The sequence below is a fragment of the Chlamydotis macqueenii genome, chromosome 16, assembly GCF_036417535.1.
Source record: "Chlamydotis macqueenii isolate bChlMac1 chromosome 16, bChlMac1.mat, whole genome shotgun sequence".
Lineage (NCBI taxonomy): Eukaryota > Metazoa > Chordata > Aves > Otidiformes > Otididae > Chlamydotis > Chlamydotis macqueenii.
This window is the reverse complement of record NC_141571.1, coordinates 5,089,383-5,115,061: the sequence shown is the minus strand read 5'-3', so window position 1 is coordinate 5,115,061 and position 25,679 is coordinate 5,089,383.

Sequence of the window (25,679 nt, the reverse complement as noted above, 5' to 3'; positions counted from 1 at the left end):
TTAAATAACTAACTAGAGTTATTAAGAGTGATAAAAATATCCAGCTCTAAACAAACACTGCTTAAAACAATCAAAATCCTCAGGTTCATCAAAGCACCCGAAGCTCACGTTGAACATTTAACATGCCACTCTCATGGGACACGAGCACATCCTCTGGCAATTTGCTCAGCTGGGTTCACAGTGCCAAACCGCGACGCCTTTGTGCCAGCCCTTGCTTGGAGTTACGATGAGATTGGGTTGGTGAAAGAAATAACTGTTCTGCATTCCTTGGTCCTGTTTTCCTTAAAAGCAGAAGCCATTTCACCTATGTCATGTCTAACTTGTAATTACCCTTTGTCTGTTTTGGAGTTGTGCGTTTAAGTTCTCTTTTCTGCTCTTTTCACAGCAGTCCCCTTCTGCTTGTGGTCATTGTTATATAAGAAGAAAGAAAGAGGATTTTTTTTTTCTCCTTCAGTTCCACATTTGGAGATGGAAAATATGTCATCCTTCTTTTTTTTTTTTTTCTTTAATGCTTCCCATGCTAAAAAGCCTGCCTGAACTCTCATTTTATGGACACGCAAAAAGCATGATTTTCTTTGTGTAACTCAACACATCCCAGCGGCAGCATAGAGCTTGATTACTTGATGAGACAGTGTTGTGGATCACATGCACAACGGCCCCCGAGAAAATTATACCCTCCCAGGCTTCAGTGAGAATCCCTTTGATGACCAAAGTGTTATTATTATGAGTGTTATGCAGACACTCAGGTCAAGCTGTTACTAATTTCAGGGGTTTTTCCTTTATCGTTTCTTGACTGATTAGGCAGTACAGATGTAAAGGTAACTTCTAGTCTAAGGAGGAAAGACTGGATTTAGCAAATCTTTAAAAGCATTTGCTCAACTCTTAACATAAGAAACAACAGTTGAATTAAATGGAGCACTCCTGTACTGCACAGTGAGGACGTGCTTTTTCGTTTTTATTAACTGCACTTAATTAAGTTTAAAATATAGATAGAGAGATATAGTTCTAAGTCTACAGAAATCATACTCTTTCTCCTCCTCCGTCAGAGCTGTAGCCTTCATTAACTCAGCATTCTGCAGCCTGGCTAACTAGGGCAGGACTTGCAGTAACTAGTGTAGCAAGTTGAATTATTCATTATGGACTTTTTCTTGTGGAGGAATGTATCTTCTTTTTTTTTTTTCCTACTCACAGATTTTCATGAACATATCATGATCTCTTTTTTTTTTTTTTTTAATGATTTCTCCTTTGTTGAGTATTTCTGCAGTAAGGAAATGGTGCAAACAAATTATGCTTAGCTGGAGATGGACATGATCACAGCAAGACTCTGCTCAAGAGCTCTCCACTGAACCGTGTGATTGGTCACTAAAGTTATAAGATTTCTCTATTTATTAGACTAGCTGAACAAAAGAAGAAACAAAGACTATTTTAATGCTAAGAATTCCTCTGATTTGCCCTTCAAAAGGAACTTTGTCTTTTCAAGATTTCCCAACTTACTCAAAATGTTCTTGCTTATCACCAATATTTTGCCTGTTTCCACCTCTAATGGCATAGTATTCCTTTGGTCTTAACAGCCCGTTCCTAGCAAAAACTTTCTAAAACTCACTACCAGGCTTAATAAGGCTCCCAGTGGGAAGAAATTGAGATCAACAAGGGATGTCTCCCTGCTCATTATCATGGTGAAGCTAAATGGTGTCATTCCTCAGAATTCATTAGTTTAACAACATTCCCAAAATATTCTTGGCAAGTTGTAAATGTATCCTTTCGATTAAATTACTTAAAAGTTAAAGATTTTCTTTGCTTTGTGTATATTTTTGCTGAAAACTCACTCCACTTACAGATTGCCATGAAAGTTTATTCTTTATTGGAATTAACACAAGAAGCAGTGGGAGTATTTTTAGCAATATGCTTTTGATTAACGGATCATATTTTGAACGCTGTTAACAGGGGATTTTTAAGTGCAAGATTTCTTCTTGTAGAGGGTCTCACTCTGAAATTGCTTGCATCAGCAGTCCCTGCAGGAGAATATAATGCAGCAGAACAGAGGGGATGTGTAAGCCAGGTAACTACGTCCATCAGCATATCCCAGAGCAGAAAGCTTAGGCAAAAGAAGCCCAGATTAGGAGAAAGGAGAGGTGCGGTAACCAGGAGCCAGCCCAGTCACTTGTAGAAGGATGTGATCTTGAGAGACAGTCAGGTACAACTGTAAAAATAGGTACTGCTGAAAGCTGTGCTTTGCCTGCAGAACCCCAACTACCCATAACTGTCTTTCTCAATCTAACATGGGTGAACAAAGTCTCATGTTTGTGGTAGTCACATATTGCAGAAAACGAAGCAGAGGTCTAACTGTGGTCCTTCTGACACAAGGAACAAGTCCTCTTCAGCACCAGGGCACAGCCAACAGGCAGCCTGAGAGAAGGGGAGACCCTCCACGTTCAGGCTGAAGAGGAAAAGAGTCCCTCAGAAGAAGGTCCCCGCATGCTACAAGTCAGGGTCTTGGAGAAGTTGAAAGACTTAGCGCTGGATGGTGCTTACTCCTGCCTTAAACAAGAAAACGGTTTTAGCACAAAGTCCTTCCATGAGCCTTCCTGGAAAGACAAGTTATGACAGAGAAGACGCAGGACATATTTATTCCTAGCTGTCTCTCGAGTAAAGATGTCTCTCAGGAAAGGTATTATCTTGTCCAAGAAAATCAGTGGAGTCTGCTAAGCTCACCGCAGCTTGACATCTGCAAGAAACATCGCAAAGAAGATAACGGTGGCAAATAAGGATTTTCTTGAGCCAGCATGTCTGCTATTTGTAATTCATAGGCTTGGCAGAATGATCTGTGATTTTTCAATGGTTTTCTCTCAACCTGCAAAATAGATCTCATTTTAAAAGTGGCATTTTTTCTGATCTATTTTTAACTTTGATATTATGGTCAGAAAGGGAAATCCCCAAAGATACATCAGTGGTTGAGATACAACGTCCTGAGTCTGAGAGATATAGAAATAACTTGTCTATTCTCTCCCATCATTCTGGGAGAGTCATTTCTTTCTGGTTATCTGCACAGTACGGCAAAACAGCACAGATGTTTCGTAACGGTAACACTCAGTAAACTCGCACAATCTCTCTCCCAGTCACTTTTCTATTCAGAAGCTGAGTATTTGTTTTCCCCTCCAGTGCTCTGCCTGGGCAGCGGATTAATCCTGGCCATACAAAATGGTGCCTGATAGAGCAATACAAAATAAACAATTTGCAACAGGTCCTGAACTGAGTTCCAGCAACAACAGAAACACAGGGGGTATGGAGAGAGCTTAGGTGAAGACGGGAGCTTATTTGTCATTAAGTTACTGCATGCTGATCTGCTGGTACTCCTGAACCAAAGAGACTGGAAGAGGCTAACAGGGAAAGAAAGTCGGACAATGCATGCTTATTTGCTTTCACAATATATGGACATGCAACAGCAAAAGAGACGATCCAACAGGTGGGGTCAGGCTCTATCATAGTCTTTTGGACGCTGAAAGAATGAACTTTTGATCACACTTAGTAGGTCAGTATGAGTGATGTAAAGCGCTACTTGTTTTCTTCCCCCTCCTCCTATAAAATCTGAGATTTTGCAAGCCAGCATGTGCCGAATTGTTCAAGATGTGGAACTGAATTAAAATATTCAGGAAAGACTGGGTAACATCTCATGTGAGACTGGAATTGGCCCTCAGGCCCACGATGACTGTTACTGCATAAAATTTTGTGGATAGCAAAGGACAGTGTTATGACAAAGTGACATTTGCAAACCGAACGCTTCTGCTGCCAGGTGAATGGACAAAGATAAGAGTAAACCTTTTAACAGGGCCTGTAGTGATAAGACATGGGGTAATGGTTTTAAAAGAGAAGGAGATAGCTTCAGACTGGACATAAGGAAGAAATTTTTTACACTGAGGGTGGTGGAACACTGGCACGGGTTGCCCAGCAAGGTGATGGATGCTCAGTCGAAACCAGGACAGCTATGTGTAATGAGCAAGACAAAGCAGACCATCTCTGAAGTGCTTGTCATACAGGCAGGCAAATTAGAAACAGGCTGAAGAAATACACGCACAGAGAATTAGACCTGAGTTACCCGTGCTTGTGGGAGAGCTGAGAGCAGTAACTCACATCTCCAGTGCACTGCCCGCTTGCTTTGCATTTGTATGATTCTGACAGCAGAGACATATAAGGGGATTGTTTGGCCTTGATTCTCACAAACTTTATTCTTCAGTGTCTGTTTCTGAAGGTTGGAGAAATCTGCACCAAAAATTAGCTCTGAGACAAACATGAGATGTTGCTAGTCTGGTGAAACATCCTTTGAATGGTACAAAATGCCACTGAATAAAAAGACTGCACCTTTGCAGCTTCTTTTCAAACATAATACTTCTGTTACCTCACAAGCAAAGCTGACAAAGCCACTTTGTTTTCTTCAGACACAAAGGGAAATTTTGAAGTAAAACCCACTAAAACAAACTTGATTATATTTCATTAAAATAGGCAAGGGCAAGAATGCTCATGTTATAGCTGCTTCTCTCCAAAGAGCATCAAAGCGCTTCACCGAACGAATTCTCCAGCTGAAAGCACTTCCTCATCTGAGTAGTCTTGCTGGACTCTTGAAAGTCTCTGCCTCTCCTTTCATGAGCAAGGTTGGCTTCATCAAGACCTAATGACCAAGCCCTGAGAGACGCTGAATACCTGCAGCCCGACGTCTCTGCGAGATTTCCTTATGCCTTTCAACAGCACCAAGACAAAGGGAATGCCCCATGACACAGATGGATAAACTGAGTCATAGGGCTTTTAAAATGACTTGCCCAGGTACTTGAAGCATCGGCTAAACCTCACACACCTCATCAAGGCAATTAGTCTCCTTAGGGTGAGCAGGTTTGGTTAAATTACTGTGAAGGGAAAGATGTGGCACTGAATAAATAGCTGAGTGCACACAGTGTATTGTGACTGAACTGTAGATTAGATCCACTTAAACTTACTTTAAAATGAGCTAGTTCAGATATTAGCAGCAGATCGACTGGTTTAATCTGCTGGGCTGAGCTGCAATGGCTGGCTGAAATATGTGGATCAGCTGCTGGGTGCAGGGGTGCCTCCCTGCCCTCCCTCTTCCAACCATCAAACACTTCGCTGCCCACTACAAATTAGTTTATAACTTGGGAAGAGTTCCCACATCAGAGGCAGCCTGATAGCACGGGGAGGGTAGAAGCACCCCCAGCCTGGGCAGACCTGTTCACCAGTCAAGGATTGTCTAGAGATTTGCAGCAGGGTACGGCCCCTCCTGAAACACCACAGCCCTTTGCTGGCTGCCATGAAGAGGCAGACAAGGCTTTGGGGCAGCGAGCAGAGACGTGTCCACCATGGTCTGCTCCAAACAGCCACCTCCAGACTCCTGTCCCCCTTCCTGTCCCTCCCATCGTGCTGCTCAGCCCCACATCTTGGCATCCTTCTGGAAAATCCAAAGTATGTGGTGAATGCCTGCGTAAATCTGGTTAATTTAATTACTCCTGGGAGATTGATATCTCTGGCTGCCGAGCCACATTAGTAAGACTGATGTCAGCCCCTCCTGCGGCACACGCAGGTTGGGGCAGGAGGGCCGGTGCAGGCGGTGCAGCCAGCTGGGTCAGTGGGTGCGGGAGGGATGCGCAGCGAGACGCACGGCTTCTGCCTTTTGTCAGGGTGCTGGTGGAAACTCTGATTTCAAGGCACAGCCCTGGATTTCTCTGTCTCATTTAGTGCTCCAGGCTGGGAGGGCAGGGGGGGTTGTGGAAATGTGACATGACCCTCCTTCAGCCCGGTTTGCAAAACTATTTCATTGCCAGGATTCCCCATCCGCCGCCGCCTGCAAAAGCTCCTGTCAGCTGCCAGCCCAGCAAGGAGGCTCAAATAGCAAACGAGACATGATGCTTGTTCAGGCCTCAGGAGACTTCAGGCATGAGTTCAGATTGAGTTGGTGTTTTGTTTGTCCCTAAATCCAGTGACAGCCATCAAATAGCACGTATGTCCATGATGCCTACCTAAAGCCAGCTTTGCCTTCCCTGTTTTTGGGCACTGTATCATCTCGGGAGCCAGTGTTAGGCACTCCCAGCACTTGGGCAGAGAATATAGCGAGGCAGGGGACACCTCTGCCATCTCTGCCATCACACAAACCTCCACAATAGCTTGTGGATAACCTCTCTCTTTCCATCTGCTTCTGTAAAATAATTTCACTCCTAAAAACCTCCGTATTTACTGTGATGAGGAATTTAATTCCCACTGTTTTCAACAGGAGTCAGGTACCTGAAGATATCTGCAGCTCTGAGAGCCTGTGTCTGATCTCCAGGGGCTAGTGCATAAAGAAAAAGAATTTCCCACAGAATTTTAAACCCAAATCATATTTCATTCAAATCAGTTAATTTGCTCCATATAATCCAAGTTCTGGGGCAGCACTTGTAAATGAAAGCAATACACTCCTGCTATTCTCCACAGAAGCATTTTCTTCTTATATCTTTCTATGTCCAAAGGTTTTCTGGCAACCATATAAAGGTTAAATCTAGCCTGAAAGCATATGCCTTTCCTCTTTGAGTTTGATTAACTATGGCTGAAAGGATACTGCGAACTGGAAGCTCTGAAAACTGGAGTGGTATCAGACAGACAGACAAGTGGTAGGAGAAATGACTCTTTTTAAGTTTTTGAAGCAGTTCTGAATGAGGTCTAAATTGCACCAAATAATGTGCTTAAATAAACTGCTAGCAAAGGAAACAGCTGTCAGAACATTATACTTCTGTGGATCCAAGTATATACCCTACAGTTAGGGAACAGAAAATTGCTAAATGAAGATTTAAAGTGACAAGATCTGTGTGTGGCAGGAACAGCAGGTAAAACATGGGAGTCATTTCAGCTGCTTTAAATTTAACTGTCCCATGCTCTGAGTATTGAATTTTTTTTCAGTAGCTGCCTCATGAGTTTCCCTCTCCACTCTTTGTCAACACAGCAAGGTTCAGACTACATCTAAGCAATGCTTTTAAACAGTAGTTTCTGCTCTAATAAAGCCTATCTTGGATTTACTATCAAAATAAGAACTGTTTAAAACAACATCCAAAAGATAAAAGGCATTAAAAAAAGGTATTGTTTTCTAAGCCCCTCTCCCTTTTACTTCCCCACACATGGCTTTGAGACTAAGAAGCTATACTGACCATGGATATGGAAGAAAGCTGAACCCACAACCTGGGTAATGTTTTTGCAGAAATTCTTGTATCAATGGCTTGACATAACAGCCTCTTAAGTAACTGTCCCCTTCAAGTGGGCAGCAATTGCCTCCTAACATTTGATGTCAGTGCTATATCATGTGTACAAGGACGCAGGTGAGATGGCTTTTTATCCTGATGTGATGCCTTGGGATGCTGAGATGCGACATGTAGCTGAACAGTCTCTGCGCTTCCCAGCACAAGCGGGAATAAAGTTGGAGGGTGCAATCTTGGCCTTTGTAGTTTACAATCCAGTGGAAATTTCCTTTTGACCTTGGAGAAGAAGATGAGAAGGACTTCACCTTTTGCAGTTTCAGACATGCCAATCAATTGTAAGTATCTAACCAAAGAGTTGATTCTATGATTCTATGATTCTATGATTCTATGATTCTATGATTGATTCTATGAAAGAGCTTGTTTTCGCAGTAGGACGAATTAAGGGTCTCTGTATATTCTACTGGTTTCATAGCCTACTTCAGTTAAATGTCCACACTCAGGAAGCCCAGATCTTTATCTGAGTCCCCAGTTTAATCACTGCAGCCTCCTTGTGCTCCCTCCCTCGCTCATAAAACTGAGAAAACACTTTGTCAGTGCCGCACGTGTTAATTCAAAGTGAGCTCACCAAAGAAATGCAAATACAACATTTAGATGAGTTGAAGTGTATTCTTAAAGATTTGGCAGAGTTAGGTCCCATGACTCTTTGGGTAGAGACATGCAAGTCTGTGAACATGAGCTCCATTTGCGCCAAGGTTGGCCTAGGAGGGTGAAAAAAAGGGTTCAGGTTTTTAATAAGCTAAGAACGTGAGGCAGCCTGCCCAGCCAGGCTATGAGATGAAACATTCAAACTGATCCATCCCTATGGTATCGTGGTGACTGTATTTTTGGAAACTTTGCTTTTTCACATTTCTATTTTCTCATGGCTCTGCCTCTGGACCTCGTTAATCTCCATAGTATTTGCAAGTGAACAATTGCCCTAATTCCATCTGGCTGGAGTACAAAAAAAAAGACTTTTTTTTTAAAAAAAAAAAGAAGGTTGCTCTTTTCATTCTTCTTCCCTTTCCCTCCTTACTCTGGAAATTCCTGGCAATTTAACACTTAGCTACTTCTTAATGATATTTCCAGAGTTAAGCTGGTTGGTACAACTTGAGAAATGGGATGATTAATAGCTGGGCACATGGGAGTGCTCTGCAGCCAGGCTGCTACTGTTGCGTTGACCTTGTTTCGCAGAGGATGATCTTTTCTAACACAATTGAACTGTAATTAGAACCCAAAGGTGTGGACTTAGACCTTGTTCCTCCCTGCCTTGAGCTCTCCTGTGTTTGATGAACTGGCTCAATCTGCTTAACGATGTATATAAGAAAAGCTTCCCTCTTAGGAGCCAAAAATTAGGAATATAACTGGAGATGCCAGTGGATGTAAATTAGAAATGAAGACAGTGATGGCAGAGGTTTGGTTTTTTTTTATGATAGACAGCCAGTCATTCATCTCTTACGGAAGACAAAGGGCTGCTGCTGGAGGGAAACAGTGGTCTAAAGCTGAACAAACTCTGGAGTTAAATGTTGATTGGGTTACTTTTGGGAGAGTTCAGAAAGTAATGGAGAAGAAAGGAATTTTCTGATCTGAACACATTTCTGAAGGCACCAAAACAGGGCCTCCACCTTCAGCTCTTCTGCAATAAAATATACCAGTCTACAACCCTCAAAAAAACTTAAGGAGAACGTAAGGTACCCAAAGCAGTCCATACCTGAGTTTTCAGCTAGAATCAGCAGTTCTGACCTGTAAGGTAATTTTGCCAGGGGTTTTTCATGTCTAGAGCTCAACCTTGTCAAAGGCCTTTTAAAATGTCTGTTTGTCAGGTTTGGGGTTTATGTTTTCTTCCATTCAGAAAAACTATCCTCATTCATATTTCTTATAGATGCAGATTAACACAGTGTTCCTGCTCATTTTGGTACCTCAGCACTGGGGACCACAGGGCAGCATCTGGGAGCTGATGTATTTGCCCTGCTACTGGAACTGAAAAACTCTTGTTTGTGGCACAAATCGTATTTGAACCCCACTTATTGTCTCAAGACTTTTTTAGTTCTGGATCATGAAGCAAAATGTAGAATTTGTGAGAAAAGGTGATGGTAACAGCAGCTGAAACATGAGCATACACACAGAGGATAAATTCAGCTCGCAGGTACGGCAGCCTACACGGCGTCCAGCTCCACAGACTTATGAAATGAATCCTGATTTACAGGCAGGTAATTAAGAGCAGATCTGCTGAGCGCGAAGGCAGTGTTTCTGCAGCTCCTGTTGCCAGCTGGATCACACCTCAATGCACGGCGCTGGCCCTGGGGCCGAGCCAGCCCTGCCGACTCCTGCGCTCCAAGAGCGTTAGCCCCCGGAGCGGGGCCGAGCAGCCTTTCTCTTCTCTGCTGGTCTTCAGGGTCCTCCACCTCCCTTCAGCTTGAGAACTCTTCTGCCACCAGTTCTGAGCTTGCAGGAGGGTTTTGTAGGTTTCTTTTTATTTTATTTGATGAGGAAGGTTTGCAAACACGATAAACATAAGACATGGCTCTGCCAAAGGGCTGACATATGGGATGCCTTCCTAATTCTTTCAAGCCTGTGTTAATCCTTATTAATACCATTAGAACAAGGTATGAGCTGGGGAAAGAGCACAGAAGGAATACAATTTTCGTTTGTCACACTACCTGTTCCACACGTCTACAAATCAAGTAGAAATGGACTTCCATGGCCAAAGTCTTCTAACATGGGCATGTCTGCCCTACAGACCAGATATTCCTAAGGCAATTTTAAATAAGCTGAGTCTGTGGCTGCTTTTCGGATAGCTCCAGTAGAGAACCTAACTAAAACTCTCTGTCCTGTAGCCCTACTTTGTAGCAGCTAAACTTGACCTCAAGTTAAGTAGCCAGTCTCAGGTTAGCTCCCTTTGCAATGCTGAAATGCCCATGAGGGCACCCCGCACTGCTCCCCACGCCTCATGATGTCCGTGAGCCCTGGCTGTGATCTAATCTGTCTGCATGTTTGGGACATTTTTCAGACTTCCTTCACGAAGACTGAAAAGTGGGGAAATTAACTGGGAGAGGGGATATTACAGTGGTTTTCACTCTCAGGTCCCAGTTTAGGTCTCCGCAGGTTGTAAACTGTTTAAGCCTGCATTACCCCGTCAGCAAAGCATTTCAGCATGTGCACGACTTCTACTTAGCTGATTAACAATGCTGACTATGGGACTTCAAGAGGTGCTGTTCCACATTGGGGATCCAGCCAGGAGCTCTATTAAAGAAACTGTTCCATATTTGCAAGTTGAAAGGTGTGAGGGGCAGAAACCGACTTGCTTTAGGTGATGATGTACAATGTCAGAGGCTACGCTTAATATTTCAGGAGAAAAGCAGCTGTGCCTCCTGGACAACCTTTAGATCCTTTAGCAATACACAGCCCAGTCGTACACAGCGGCATCCAACACTATTTGGGTCTACACATTCATGGTTTGTAGGGATCTGGGTTGTGCTGCGTGCGGGGAGCCAGAAAGCTGCATTTCCAAGGATGGATCAGTTAACAGAGTATTTTGTAAAGTTCATCTGCTTCTTTTACTTGATGAAAATGGTAATCACCTACTCTATCCCACACACTCAAGCTTGCATTGATATGAGTTTGGAAAAATACTATATTAAATGATTTATTCCAGCTTTATCCATTTCCTAATAATGTAATGAATTATTGATGGGTCCTAGGAAAAAGAAAAAGAAGCAGAATAGTATTTCAACAGAGGCGGTTATTCAAAACAGTGAAGTGGAAGGAAAGTGTTTTCCATGCCATCAGATTTTAAGCTTTGAAATATTTTCCTATCCAAAACTAGGACGACAATATAAAAACAACTCTCTTCAAGTACTTTTACAAAAGGAAGTCTCCCCCACTGCAGGATCTGGCCAATGAACATGTAAAATATTCTGCTACAAATGAAAGGAAATTTTAAAAGTACTAAGAATCAGTTCAGAACAAAAGTGAGAAAGTTTTCATTTAAAAATAAGACAGAAGGGAGATTTTTGCAATTAAAGCAAATCCTTGTGAAACATCTAAAAACTAAAAAAATTAAGCTGAAACTCACCCTTTCAGTCAGAGAAGTTTGATTTAAATGAATCCACATCTCCTGTGGAAGGTACGTAACTGAACAGATCTCAGCTGTGCCCAGTATGGTAAAACTTAATTCCAGGGTCCTCTCCATTCCCTCTAAGATGGGAATGGAGCCCACAAGCCAAACTGCACCACTTCTTAGGGAAGGAAAACAAGCAACAAAATTGACTTCTAAAGTCTCTGCTTATAATAATACCTACCAGAATATGAGGGTAGAGATGGGATCAGACCTTCCATGAACCACAAAGCTTTTGTATGTGTTCATGGTGCAGAATCATGTGGTCTTGGAAGAGAAACACTTGCTGAAACCCCGTCTCTGAGAAGCAAGTGATCTTTGAGCCATACCCTCAACCATGTTTCTACTGAAGCTATGGGACTTAGGTATATAGGGAGAATATTTGAGAAAATTGGTCATGTTCTGCATATCTTTAGGTCCAGTTCTCCGCTCTGTCTTGAGGACCAATGTTGTGGCCAACTGCTCCCCCAGCTCTCCCTGGCCCCCGAAGAAAAAACCCTGCACAGAGGATGACTCAACAGAAAAACAAAACCCCAGAGAAGAGGACTCTCAAAATATGCTCAATTATCTGCAATACAATGACAGCTTTTGATTCAATTTGAGCATTACGGTTTTATTATTTCTCTCTCTGTCAGGGGGATGTGTACTATGAACAACAATCTTTGCATTTTTTTGACAAAGTAGGAAATTCACAATGGTAAAGAAAAAAGGCAGTGAAATCCTGAAGGTGTCTTCTTCCTCTCTTTTAAGGGACTGGTAATGAGAAGGAAACTGGTTATAGTCAGAGCTGCCAGGCTATCAGATGGAATGAGATCTGAAGGGAAAAAAAAATTAATGGCATGCTAAATATGTTGTTGAAATGCACTGGGAATAGCCTCACGTTAAGAGGAAAACAGCTTAAAATCATGTAAAACGGAGGTCAGGCGTGAGAAGGAATGTGTCTGTAGAGAATTGTGTGCATGCTAAAAGCTGCCCACAAATTCTAAATACACACATTGAGAACTGCACAATAATCTGGTCAAACAAGGTTTTCAGAGGAGGAATTATCTGCATCTGCAGCTATTTTGGGGTATACTTCATCACCGCATACTTTTTCACTTATCACAATCTTGCATTCAGTGACATACACAAATATGAGGATGTGGGTCACTACAATTTTTTTGCAAAAAAAGCAAGAACACGATAAGAACAGTCTTGATTTGCTCTATTAAAAAATGTTGAATACTTTTATCAGTTTTAATGATAGTGGCCAATTTCCTTTTCACTCTGTTCTCTGAGGGAATAAGGTTTACACACTCATGCTCTGGGCATGTGCATAAGCACACTAAAATTTTGAAACAGTTGGCTAATTTTAACTGAATTTGGCAGAGGCATAGTTGTCAAAGTTATTAAGGTCCTAAATGTTTTCAGAGGAAAGGGAAAGGCAGTGTGCACTGCCTTAGTGCAGAAAAATCTGTTTCCCAAAGTTCATGAAATTATTTGCTTGAACACTACAGTAAGCTATAAAAAAAAAATTCATATTTAAACCAGCAAAGTTGGAAGCCTCCTTTTTGACTGAGTAGCTGTCGAAATTTCAAAGGCCACTGTATAGCAATTGATCTCTGGGACTCCAACAGAGGTTACTTGGAGGATGGCATCACAGCACTATCATCTTACATGGAAAGCTTTGAAAATTAGTCTCTCAATACTCAGTCCGTGAAAGAATGAAAGTATAAATGCACCAAAACCTCCCTCTGAAATCCCTTTAAAGTTTCCAAATGATGCAGGTCCTCACTACACTTAATAGAGAAGAATCAAATAAAGCTAAATAAAAGGACATTCAGGGGAAGAGTAACTGAAGTGGTCCAGGGGGGAGCAATCCCACTTGCACCGCTATGAACGTGTGCTCAGTGACAGAGGCAAAGACCAAACAGGATAGATAATTTGTAGGCGTAGACTTTTATTCAGCTGGAGAAAAAAAGCCTCAGCAGTGTTGCTGTAGGAGAAACTTCTGTCACCACAGAAATAAGGAAGCCAGCGGTCCCAGGAAAATGGCATTTTGAAATCACAGCCTCTGAGAACCTGTCTTCTAGGAACAGGGAAATAAAAAACAGTTGATGGAAAATCAAGAATATAATTTTATTTTCTAAGCTATGTGAAGGAAATCTGACGTAAAAATTTGTTTTGCATGAATTTGATCCTAGTGTCATTGAAGCCCAAAGGCTGAATTGCCAATAGATGATTTCAGAGAATATTCTGATGGCCTCCCATCTGAGGGAAGAAAAAGAAAAAACCCTTAAGGCATTTCCATGAGAATTTCCATAGTGACAGTACCCAAAATGACTTTCTAGTTAAAGAACTACATCCATCTTTACTACTTCTTGTTCACCAGGCAGGTTAATAAGCAGGGAGCTAAGCATTTATTTTTAAGAACTAGTCTTTTAGAAAAGACAGTCCTCCTATGCAGCTTGCAGTCTTCCCAAGTCAGAAATCTACTTTCCTAAATATAAAGAGTCAATGAGCTGGTGTCTACACAGTGTTGTAAAATATCTTGGCCAGCTGGAGTGCTTGCTATGCAGTCTATCATCTCAGACAAGTCTGTTCTCTTTAAATTGTATTTACATGGATTTTCTTTCTGGTTTTCTATTTGTTACACTGTGTTAAATAAATCTGGCTTTATTCAAGATAATTTGGATTTATTGATTATTACTGGGGACAATTGCTCTGAGTGATGTCCCAGGGGAAGAAAATGAACCTCTGGTGAGGGGCACGGCGGCTAAGGAACTGTCACAGGCGGTTAAAGGGACAAGAGTTCTCTCACAGAGAAATAATAAGGATATTCTGGCTGTGCTCACTGCACAGATCATCTAACTGGTGATTAAAATGTACACAATGTACTCAGCAACTCATGAGGGATTTTTCTTTTCTGTATCACTACGTTAGAGACCATATGGAGTGACCCCTGTACCAGTCTTGCTGTTGATTCAAATCCACCACTGAGACTCAACCACCAGGTCCCCAAGGTGCTAAATGCCAAAAATTGAACCAGCTTTAGAATTTCTGGCTAAATACATATTTAGATGAGGTCTTGATGGCCTGTAGATGTCTAATATGATGGAAAAATACCCATTATTAAGACTTTTTAAGTCTCTGCATGACATCCTGCACATATAAAGTGCATCTCATTGCACTTTATATAGAAAAATCAAATAGGGCTAAAGAGAAGAATATCTTAATATTGTTTGAACTTACACTTCTTTAAAAGGCAGTGATTAAAACCCTTTGACACAGAGAAAGAAAGGGAAACCTTGTTGCAAAAACAAGCAGCAAAGTGACATAGACCCAGTCCTCTAGAGTTTCAGTTCTTGAAGGTTTAAAAAGTTCATTCAGTTGCAGTTTGTTTCTGTTTAAATGATAATTCTCTTAGTTATAGATGTCGTGTGTACCAGAAATGTCATTCCTGTATTGTGTTTGCCTCAGATTTGTACAACCAATGCCCCCGAGAGCAGAAAAGAGCATGTAGAGATCTCAGCCACATCCCTGGGTGGGATAAATGCAACATCTCAGCGATGCTACCCGGACTCCCAGTGAATGCGATGTGCCGTCATCTCTACAGGAGGAACCCCAGGCACAAACCAGATGGTGCCAATTTGGTGTCACTACACCCTTCTTGCAGATTTTATCCTTTTTTTTTTTTTTTCAGTTGGAGAAAAAAATACAGGGAAAGTAAAAGGAGAGAGGCAGTGTCCCCTTTCCCAAGGCTGATGGATAGAAATAGATGCTGCCATTCAGAAAACTTAGATGGGAATAACAGAAGGTACCTATTCATCCTTGATCAGCCCATTATAAAATTCTCACTTGCTTAAGTCCTGTGAGCAAATAGCAGGGATCTAAAAATCTACCAGATAAAACCCCTGCATGTGCTGACACATCTTGGCACAGGCGTGGCTGGAGGGGGGAGAGTAAATGGCGGAGGTGGAGTGTGGATAGGGATTATTTAATCTTTTTTTCTTTCTAGAGTCGAGGATCTGTGCATGTTCCTGTTCACTTGTCTCTAGCAGGGTCACTGGACAAGGAGAGAGATCATGAAGATTTACAGCTGTTTGAAGGGGGGAAAAAAATCAGGGCAAATGCAGAGAAGCCCTCACTGCTCACATAGTGCTGGGGACTATTTTTTTTTCCTTTATTTTGATTCTTTACTTAAGAGTTCATCAACGTTTAAATACACAGAGAGCTCTTTCTCATAGGACAACAATGGCCATGGAGAAAAAGAGAAGGAAATAAAGGGACTTTTATTTTAGATGCTATCTTCAAGTAGTGTGTAAGATTTACACCAAGTCACTAGCTGGATAGTTGAAAATCCTTAATTTAGTCTCTGTTCACGACTGTACAGACTCCAGCACAGCTTTAGCATGTCCTTGCCTCTCAGGGCAAGGACACACACAAGAATTCAGAGGCTTGAAAATACAAATACAAAATTAAGGAAGACCTTTGTGATTTGTTCCATTTCTCTCATTAATTTTGGTAGCCACTAAAATCACACACAAGCTACTAACCTTAGGACACTAGGAAAGCTCATTGTTCTCTGAAGAAGCAGCAGAGTTTTATGAAGAACGTAGTTATTTACTTTTATTTATTTTATTACTTATTCCTAATCATTCATCTTAGTTACTTATATGCACCACAGTAGCATCAATATGCTTCCTAGTCTTTATTTATCCTGAATCTTCCTTATCACTAATATATTGATTTTGTCATGCAAAATAAAGCACTTTTCTGCCCTCGTGTAAGATGAGGGACCTGAAGCCATGATTTGAATATCCGTGGCCACTCTGTACGGTTCACAATATGAATATACTCCTTCCGCTTCATTTACACCTGGCTGTGAATCTCCACTTGGCAACACTGATTGACAAAGCAGATGTACTCCAGAAGACCACTACATCTAATTTCAATTGAAAGGAAAATTACTTGTAACCAGAGATTTTCTGTGTAACATCGCAGAAAACAAGGACTTTAAATAGAAGGTAGGTTTTGAATTTCTCCATGTAAGTAAGTGACTTAAGAAGCCTGTAAGAAAACCAAAAACTGAACTAACTCTAAACCTTGTCTTTCACCCTAGAGACGGTTAAATTTTTGTGTCTTCCCGTAGTAAAATAAATAACGTAGACAGGTATATCCATCTATTTTAAGAGAGATGTTTTCCTTGTGAATTGTTTCTTCCCAGTTTTATCTTAGGAAACAAAAACACACATTATCATTCCCTGTTTGGCATTCAGGAGGAGGTGTTTAACTCATATGGAAAAAGAAAATTCAGGAGGAGAATGGGGGGAAAGTGAATCACAAACACAGGCAGGGACTGTATTTTGGAAAGTTTCTAACGGTAGTACTGGGTTTCAAACAGAAGCCCAGCAGACAGAGAGATCCTGCACGGATTGCAAAAGACCTTGCAAGTACTTGTCCATTGCAAAACCCAGGACAAGGAGGAGGCACAAGCACGGCACAGTAAGCTCTGCCCTGATCAGCAAAATCTTTTCTACGTAATAAGCCAGAACAGTATATTTTCAGCATTTCTACTTTGTGTTTTCCCCAGGCAAGGGAAACAATCTTCATTATACTGAAAAGTGAATAGAGGCAATGTCAAGGAAACCTTTTAAAGAAGTAGCAAAAAAGTATGTTGTGTAAGGCGCAGGGCTGGGAAGTCGCACTTTTGGGACCAAGGAGAAGGCTTGGTTCAGGAGGAGGGAAAACAGTAATACCTTCATCCGAGCTGGGCTCTCCTGACTCTGGGATGTAGGGAAAGTGTGATTTCTTCACCATAAAATGAATCTCAAGTCTAACATAGGGCATCACCAACTCTGCCCCATTGGAGAGCAGATAAAGTATGAGAAAGACATGGAACCTGTTGGAGCGGGCCCAGAGGAGGCCACAAAGATGATGAGAGGGCTGGAGCACCTCTGCTGTGAGGCCAGGCTGAGAGAGTTGGGGCAAACAGCCTGGAAAAGAGGAGGCTCCAAGGAGTGTTCTTCCAGTACCTCAAGGGGGCCTACAAGAAAGATGGGAGAAGCTCTTCAGCAGGGCCTGCTGTGACAGGATGAGGGGTAATGGTTTTAAACTAAAAGAAGGTAGATTTAGACTGGACATAAGGAAAAATTTTTTTGCACTGAGGGTGGTGGAACACCGGCACAGGTTGCCTAGAGAGGTGATCGATGCCTTATCCCTGGAAACATTTGTCACCTAAAAATCTGAAATTTGTACACCTGTGACTGTATTCCCCACCTTCTCCCAGACTGTATGTAGAAACATGCAGACTGTTAACAGAATATCATATGTCAGAAGGAGATCCAGCAGACTTGTACTTCTAATAAAGGGCTTGATGAAGAACAAAGAGATGCTGCAGATGCGCCCTACAGAAATGCCATCACTGAGTTATCAAAATCCTGCAGTACAGCCTGTCTGACGTATGTTCACTTCAGCTCCTGCTGGATTGCAGTCTATCAGTAGTGACACAGCCAGCCACCCCTGTCCCTGCCACGCCAGCATGGGATGTCCTCATCCTCCCACTTTTTGCATGACAGCACAAAGAGACATTCACACAGGAGACCAGCCTTCCAATGTGCCTGCCTGTGCAGATCCAGAAGAGATGCAAACGCCATCTCTGGTATTTTATTTCAAGTGTCTTTTCTGTAACTCCTTTCTCCGTAGGTTAATGAAGACTTAAGCACTCAGTCTCAGCAGCACTGATGTAAAAAGGCTGCTTATTGCCAGTTCCATCTCACTGACTTTTATTGTGATGATTAAACCAAAATGGTGAACTATTATACTTCATAGCCTGCAAATAAAAGCAGAATGTTAAAAAGCAGAGGCTGTAACCTCTGATCCAGTCAAAATTGCTCTAAATACCTAAGGCTCATAATCTTGAGACAACTTTACTCAGATCCAAAGGGGCAAGTGATGGCATGGATTATGATCCACAGCGTATGAGGGACTTTAATTGTAATGCTACAATTTTTATTCTACCCGTGCTCAAAGATAACAGAAGAAATCCTAAGCCAGCATGTGAAACAGCTCAGCTGCATTGACTTTGGCAGAGTTAATCCAGTTTACATTAGTAGGAATTCAGCCCATTAGCTAGAAGACTTGAATAATCTGCAGCAAGTAGGAGATATTGGTTCTTCTTTTTGTTGGACCCCGTAGAGAAGCCACTCAGCTGACAGCAGCCGATTTTCCCTCTTTCCAAAGACCCACTGGTTCTGCAAATCATTACAACCTCAAACACTGCATTTCCAATTCTGCTCTTCACTGGAGCCACTTGGGCAATACAATATCCGTTTTTAGAGCCAGGAGGTCCTGGGGTCAGGTCCACTGCGGCTTGGGCACAGAAATCAAATAGGAGAAAAGAGAGAGTTGGCTCTCAGTCACATTTTCATCTTCCTGATCTTGGGGAAAGTCAGAGGCCAGCTGAAACTGTGGCTCAGCTTAGAGGAGGGAAGGGATTGTTTTTTGCTGTAACCTCACTCCTTATGTGCATGCAAGTATGTTCTATTAATTTTGAAGTAGCATTGTTTTTAAGGACCTACCTTAAATGTATCAAAGTTAACCAAACTGAGTTTAAGCCCCATATTCCAGCACACTTCCCACCCAGGCACTGGAAGAGCACTACTGGACCAAACACAGTGTGGCTGGACACCTTTAGTAACGCAAGCTTACCAAGTGGTCAAACGTCTCTTACATAGAAAACCGGGGAGTCTAAAAGGAGGGACCTAGGAAAAGCCAAAATGGTTAAGTTGCAAGGATGAAGTAGTTGGAGGGATTTCTGATTTGGCCCAAAGAAGGGAAAATTGGTACTCTCAGAAAGGGAGCTGTTCATGCGGGAGCTGTACATGTTTCGGAGCCTGTCTTTCTGCTTCTGGATTCCTCACTGGCAAATCTGAATAGGTTGCTGGAAGCAATACCTTTGGGGGAACTAGAAAAGAGGAAAAACTCCTATGAAGATCTGCAAAATTAGATAGGGCAGCCATTCAGGAGGATCTCTTTCCCTTAAAACACGTCCATGAAGGCAGTGAGGTTTTCTGGGTTGGAACAAAGGACCTTTGCTAGACCTTGGCCAGAACCCTGGAGTGAAAACCAAGAAAATTGCCTCCCATAGATTACACCATGTAGGTAACCCTGGCTTAATGGGACACTGGGAATTTAGCCAGCACTAAGCAAAATAGCATAGATAAGAGTTTTTAAGTGACTCACTGATTGGAAAGTCTTTTGGGGTGCACAAGTCAAGACACCTAAATCTGTTAAGGAACCGAGGAGGGACCAGGCTTCAAAGAAGCAGCAGATTTACAGATAACATAATTACAGATCAGGTTCTTTAAAAGCTACCTCAAGGTAGGGAATAAAAATAATGTGAAATAAAATAAGTACTACCAAGGCAACCCACAGTCTATATCTGCTAATAAACTGATCTTGTTTAGGATCAGTAGAATTCAAAGCAATTCACTCCTGCACATGGCAGAGCTGAGGAAGTTCTTGCTAGAGGAAGCTGAAGGTGCAAAAGGCTTGAAAGTGTTCAAAAAGAGGTAGGAAAATGTCTTGGAAAACCACCCCTTGGGGTTTCTTAGAAGTACATATTGTCCAATTAAAAAGAAAAAAGAAAGAAGAATTTAAAAACTAACCCAAACAAACAAAACCCTTTGTTGTGGCTTATGATAACATTTACAGCTCAAGAAATACCTGAGCCACCAGATCCTGGGAGAGTGCTCTTGGGAGGTATCTCTGTACGTCCAATCCCTTCTCCCGTGCTCCCCTAGACTCCTGCTATATGGCTGCTTTAAAGGAGAAGAAACCTGGCTAAGCAGGCCTTGTTCTGAATTAGTGCAGGTATTTTCCTGTCCTTACATTCTCATGTCCGATTACCTTCATGGAGGTAATAATTTATGGAGCTCCTGGTAACTGTGAAGATGACACTGGTCTGTACCTAGTACTTTTTGTCTAGATTTTACAATCACTGTTATTTTTTTCTAATTTAGAAGGAAGGAATATTTTTAAGGAACTCAGTCCAGCAGTTTGGCTTCTTCAATGCAAAAAAAGAAAAAAAAAAAAAGGCTTTGGAAATACCTAAAAATAGATGCCATTAGGGAAATAAAGCAGTAGTAGCAGAGTAAAAGTTCCTGTGCTTTACCTCTATGAGATGGCAAAACCAAGAGAGATCTAACTAAAACAACATAGCTCTGTAGCTCCCATTTCCCGGAATTATCACCCCAAAATCTTCACAGCATCCCCAGGGCACAGCAGAGCACTATTGTGTCCTTTTTACAAAACCAGGGAGGCAGAGCGCAAGTAGAATAAGCGGTGTACCCAAGGTCCCACAGGGAGTCTGCAGTGCACCACAGCGTTTAATCCGGGAATCCTTGTTCTTGGACAAACACCGGTGCCCTGAGGCCAGCCAGGCTCTTGGAGGCAGGCTCCAGGTCAGCCCTTGCTGAATTGCTTTGCTTCCCCCTCCTCGGAGGCATCCCCTGACTGCACCAAGCGCCGCGCATACCGTGACCGCCGCCTCTCCATCCATGGCTCAAAGCCAAGGGAATTCAGTTCCCCCTCTTGAAATCCACTCTCTCTCTCATGGTAATGAGCACTTTAATCTATCAGGAAAATGTAGAGCTTCTTGGCGCTGCTTTTTGTTTCTGATCTGTGTTTTCTCTCTCTCTCTCTTTTAGGTTAATTTATCTGATTACACGCGATGCACTGCAGCCGTGTTAAGGTACCGGTCGAGTTTCCACTTGGAGGCTTGGAGGAAAGATTACCATTAAAACGTGACTTCCATCCACTCAGCTGAAATTACTATTGATTGCCAAAGAAAAATATTTGTGCTGTGAAGCTGGGAGCTATGATGTTGAACCGTATTAACATAATGTTAGCATAGCTACGGGTGTTTAGTGGCACGCAATCAGATTTGAAATGAACGTTGATTATAGATTGAGATTAATGTTCACATATTCATAGGAACACAATGAAAAGAGCAATTTCCTTTCTACTACAGATCAATGGTTTCCCCATTCAATTATACAGCTGTAATAATTGCATTATGCGGAAATATTTCTTAATGGCTTATTTCATTCTTTTTGTTTGCCTGTCTGTGTGTGTGTGTGTGTGTGTGTGCGTGTGATCTTGCGTATTTGCACGCACGCATGCATGTGTGAAATCTTTTGTCAGTGGCACTTGCCAAAGCCTGCATCCTATGCAAAATACTTTAATTACTAGTGCAAATGTGTAATCTTTGGCTATGCTAATAATCTCTTGGCATTTTCCCACTTTTCTCTTTATTCTCCAAAAGGGCCCTCAGCTTCCTCGGCGTGTTTAAGGATTGAACAGCTGGATCCCGCTGCACAGCAGATACATCATCGTTTAGGCCAATGTACGGCTCTGAAACCCCAGTGTTGGCCAAAATGGGACCATCACACCCAGAGACACCTAGCTGGGTTCATGCCTGTGTGTCCCACTGTTTCAGTACTGGACTTTTGGTTAGAAGCACTGCAGTCTTGCGCAGCCGAAACTACTTACTCCCTTACCACCGTCCATCTACTCATACCACAGTAACTAAGAAGCACAGGACTAGTAAGCAAAATAACTTCCTGTGAGCTTACAATCTTGTTCTTACCGCTCAGGGGCTTGGACTAAAATTAAAAATAAGGCCTTGAATACTGGAGACACATCCAAAGAAAAAGGAAACAACTGCTACATGTCCTATGATAGGACATCTTCTGAAGGAAAATCTGGTAGTGAATGGAGATTAACTACAAAAACTCATAAGGGATTAGGGTAGAGGAACCTTCTCTTCCTATTTTAGTGCAATGCTGCTTGAAAGAGCTCTTTTTTTCATTTTCCCCAGAAATAAGAGTTCCCACTTTTTCTCTTCTTTGCTCAAAAACCTATCAGCACAGAGGTATTCTCCTTCTATGAAAGGATCACCTTTAGTTTCCTGGTTTGGTGGGTCAGCAGCCCACAGGAGAAGAATGTATCTTACATGAGAAAAGATGTATCTGCCTGAAGGAGTTCACAAGGTGGGTGTGAAAGAAGGAACTTTGCACAGAAATATACCAAGTCCTTCAGAGAGAGGCAGGCTGTAAGAAAATAAAAGAATAGCATCAGGAGCTGATGGAATAGCTCCTAGTACATTGCTTGGCTCTGCTAGTGAGTGTCCTATTATTGAACCTTTTGACTTCAAATGGGTTGAAACCACCTCTGCAGAGATATTTCGTTAGACAGCAGTGCTGACTGCAACGCATGTGCAGAAGCACATTCTCCAAGCTACCTCGCAACGGAAGCCTGCAACATTTCCAAGCTCTGTATCAGACACATCCTACAGACCATATCGTTGGCAATGATCAAAACTAATATTACAATTAAAAACAAATTGATAAGGCACAATTGAGTAATGTACTTCAGAGGCTGTTCAACTTTGAAGCTGAGTGTAAGGGTAAGGGTATTCTGGTCGTACATGGTTTCTGCTGACTCTGCTCTCTGCACTAGCAAGAGTTACCAGAAACCGTAGCAGTTGTCATGTGAGATCTGCACTGTGTCTTTAAATTGGCTTAACTTCCTCAGGAGTATTTGGGGTTTTTTTTGTCTAGGGAAAAAAACTTTCAACAACACAACGCAAAACCATTCCTCAGCGTGGTATGGCTCATTGCATTTGTCTTACACTGCAAACTCTTCAAGGTAAAGGACTAATTTTTGCAGGTTTTTTTTTTTTTTTTGAGTATCTAGAAAAAAAAGGTGTCCACGTTTTGGTATACTCTATCATTCCACACTGCAGGCAAAAAACACAAGCTGCGGACAGTACGTAAGCGGGATTCAAAGGTAGATGTCAAAGCAGTTTCAGCTGCTTCAGAAGATAAACCCCCACCACTCGATACGTGGAAGGAATTACTAGACAGGGTTTACAAGAATTGCAGAGTCACTATTCCCCTTGTGATGCTGAGTCATCAGACGGTAACAAATGAGCAAGAATGAGGCAACACGACCCACTCATTCAGCATTTAAACTGCCTCCCTTTTTCCCCTTTTCTCAAAGTTTCACATCTCTCTTCACTCATCTCAGTTTGTCAGAAGTCACACGGAGGGACGGGTAGAGTTTCGTCTCACGTGCGTTTTTAGTTACCAGACAGTGGAATTTCACAAAAAGTGGTATATTTGAAGGGTCTTGCCTGGAGGATAAATAGTTGGAATTAATAATTGTTTTTATTAAACTAAGTATTTGGGCTTTTGGGAAGTGGGTTAAGATAAGTTAAATGAATGGAGAATGTGGAAGAAACAAAATAAGTTTGATAAATTTGCGTGAACAGAAAATAGCATTCAAAGGCTATGATGTTTAAGATTTTGAAAGCTCAGCAATTTTGAGTGCCAATGTTTCTGAGACTTTTAAGGGAACTCTGTTTTTACAAAAGACTTTTTAGTTTTCCAACTTCTCATTTAACAGAATACCAAATTGTTAAGTCTGTTTTGAAGATCCTGGTTATATTTTTTTGTGCTTCAGTCACTCCCAATAACACAGTTCAGTCTCACCTAGCCAAAATTTACTTGAAAAATAGCAAATACGTATGTTTGCATAGATGTCAAACTGGCGATAGGGCACACTGGTGTAACTGCTGGTAGATGTTCTGCTCGTGGAATCACTCTGAGTTCGTAACAGCAACAAAAAAACTGGAGTTTGACACAGTACCACTCCTACATAAGTGAACTGGTGGCCTGAACTCATCTTTGATGAGGTGCTACAGTTGACTTCAGAACTGCAATCATAAAAGTCTCAATTCTAACTCCATGAACATTCAAGGCAGATATTCCTCAGTGTTCTTTAGGAAGGAAATTATTATATAAATTATTAGATGACCAAGTCAGCAAATGCTGAGAAGAAGCTAGCATGTCTTTACACATAAACTGCTGAAGAAAATCACAATATATACAATTTACAGAGGAGAGAAAGAAAGTGAGTATTTAACAATCTTCCTGTCCAAGACTTCCCTCGGAAGTTGAGGGAAATGTGTATTTCATTCAGCTGCGAATTAGCTTCCTCTGGAGAAAAGCTCTGTCTTTGGCATGGATCTCTTTAGAAACCTCATGAGGGATTAATTTCACCTGACTCCACACAACTCTAGTGTGGACAACTGTGTTTGATCCAGTCATCTATGATTCATTTATGGTTGAGTCAACGGAGAGAAGCAGGGATTTCTAAATCATGATTAATGATCAATTTTTGTCAGGTATATCAAGATGACATGAATTGTTCTATGGAACTGTTGATTATTCTCCATAGCCTGTAGAAGAACCTACACAACTAGCTCATATGGAGATGTATAGACATTTGCAGTATATATATCTACAGTGAAAGTTTGGACAAAGTGAATCTCACATCTTTTTCCTACATAATATGAAAAATACAAAAATCTGGGTATTTGTATAACACAGATCAGAGTGACAAGTTTTCCTGAATAAACAAATATTTGACTTTTTAAAATTACAACAACATTTAGCTAATTACCATCTCTTCCTTCTCGTCGGCATGAAATAAGGAAGAAGAATGTGCTAGAGGCCTGTACAACCACAGGTTAATCTGAAATCACATCCTATTAAGTGGGAAACACAAATAAATGCTTTGTTCACCAGGTTATTTAATACAGATTTTCTGAGTGGTCTATAATTTGGCCTTTACCTTGGAAATGTGTAAGCATACGGCATGACCTTCAACTTCTAATAGCCTTCAAGAAGCTGAATTTGGATTATTTGGGGTCATGGGTAACAACTGAGAAGTCATAGGTCAAATTCAAAACCATATTACATCTCTAGAAAAAAACTACCTTTCCAATAACTTATGGCATGACCTCTAGCTCCGATTAGTCTGTGGGGGGCTCTTGTCCTCCATTCACACATTCATGTATTCAAAATTTCCAGATCAAATATGAAGAAAAAGTTCTTTTACCTTGATTGTTATGGTAGAGTGGTTTGTCTTCTTTCTTTAAGGACAATTCTGCTTTGAGGAACACAGTAGTTACATTAAATACTTTGCCGGTGAAGCCGATTTTAATCGTATGCATGAGCTCCACTAGTGCTGCTCTACAGGGTACAATGGAAATATCGTATGAGATCAAATAAGTAGATTTTTCCCTTTTGGGGACAGATACACTTTTAAGAGAGGCATTGATATCCAATAGCTGTCTTAATTTATGACAGGCTTAATTTTGTGCATGATTACTACAGATGCCTTTATAGAGGAGTGAAAATCCATGTTTTAATAGTGTGTACTCAAAGGCTTTGTTCGTTCTGACAGTATTG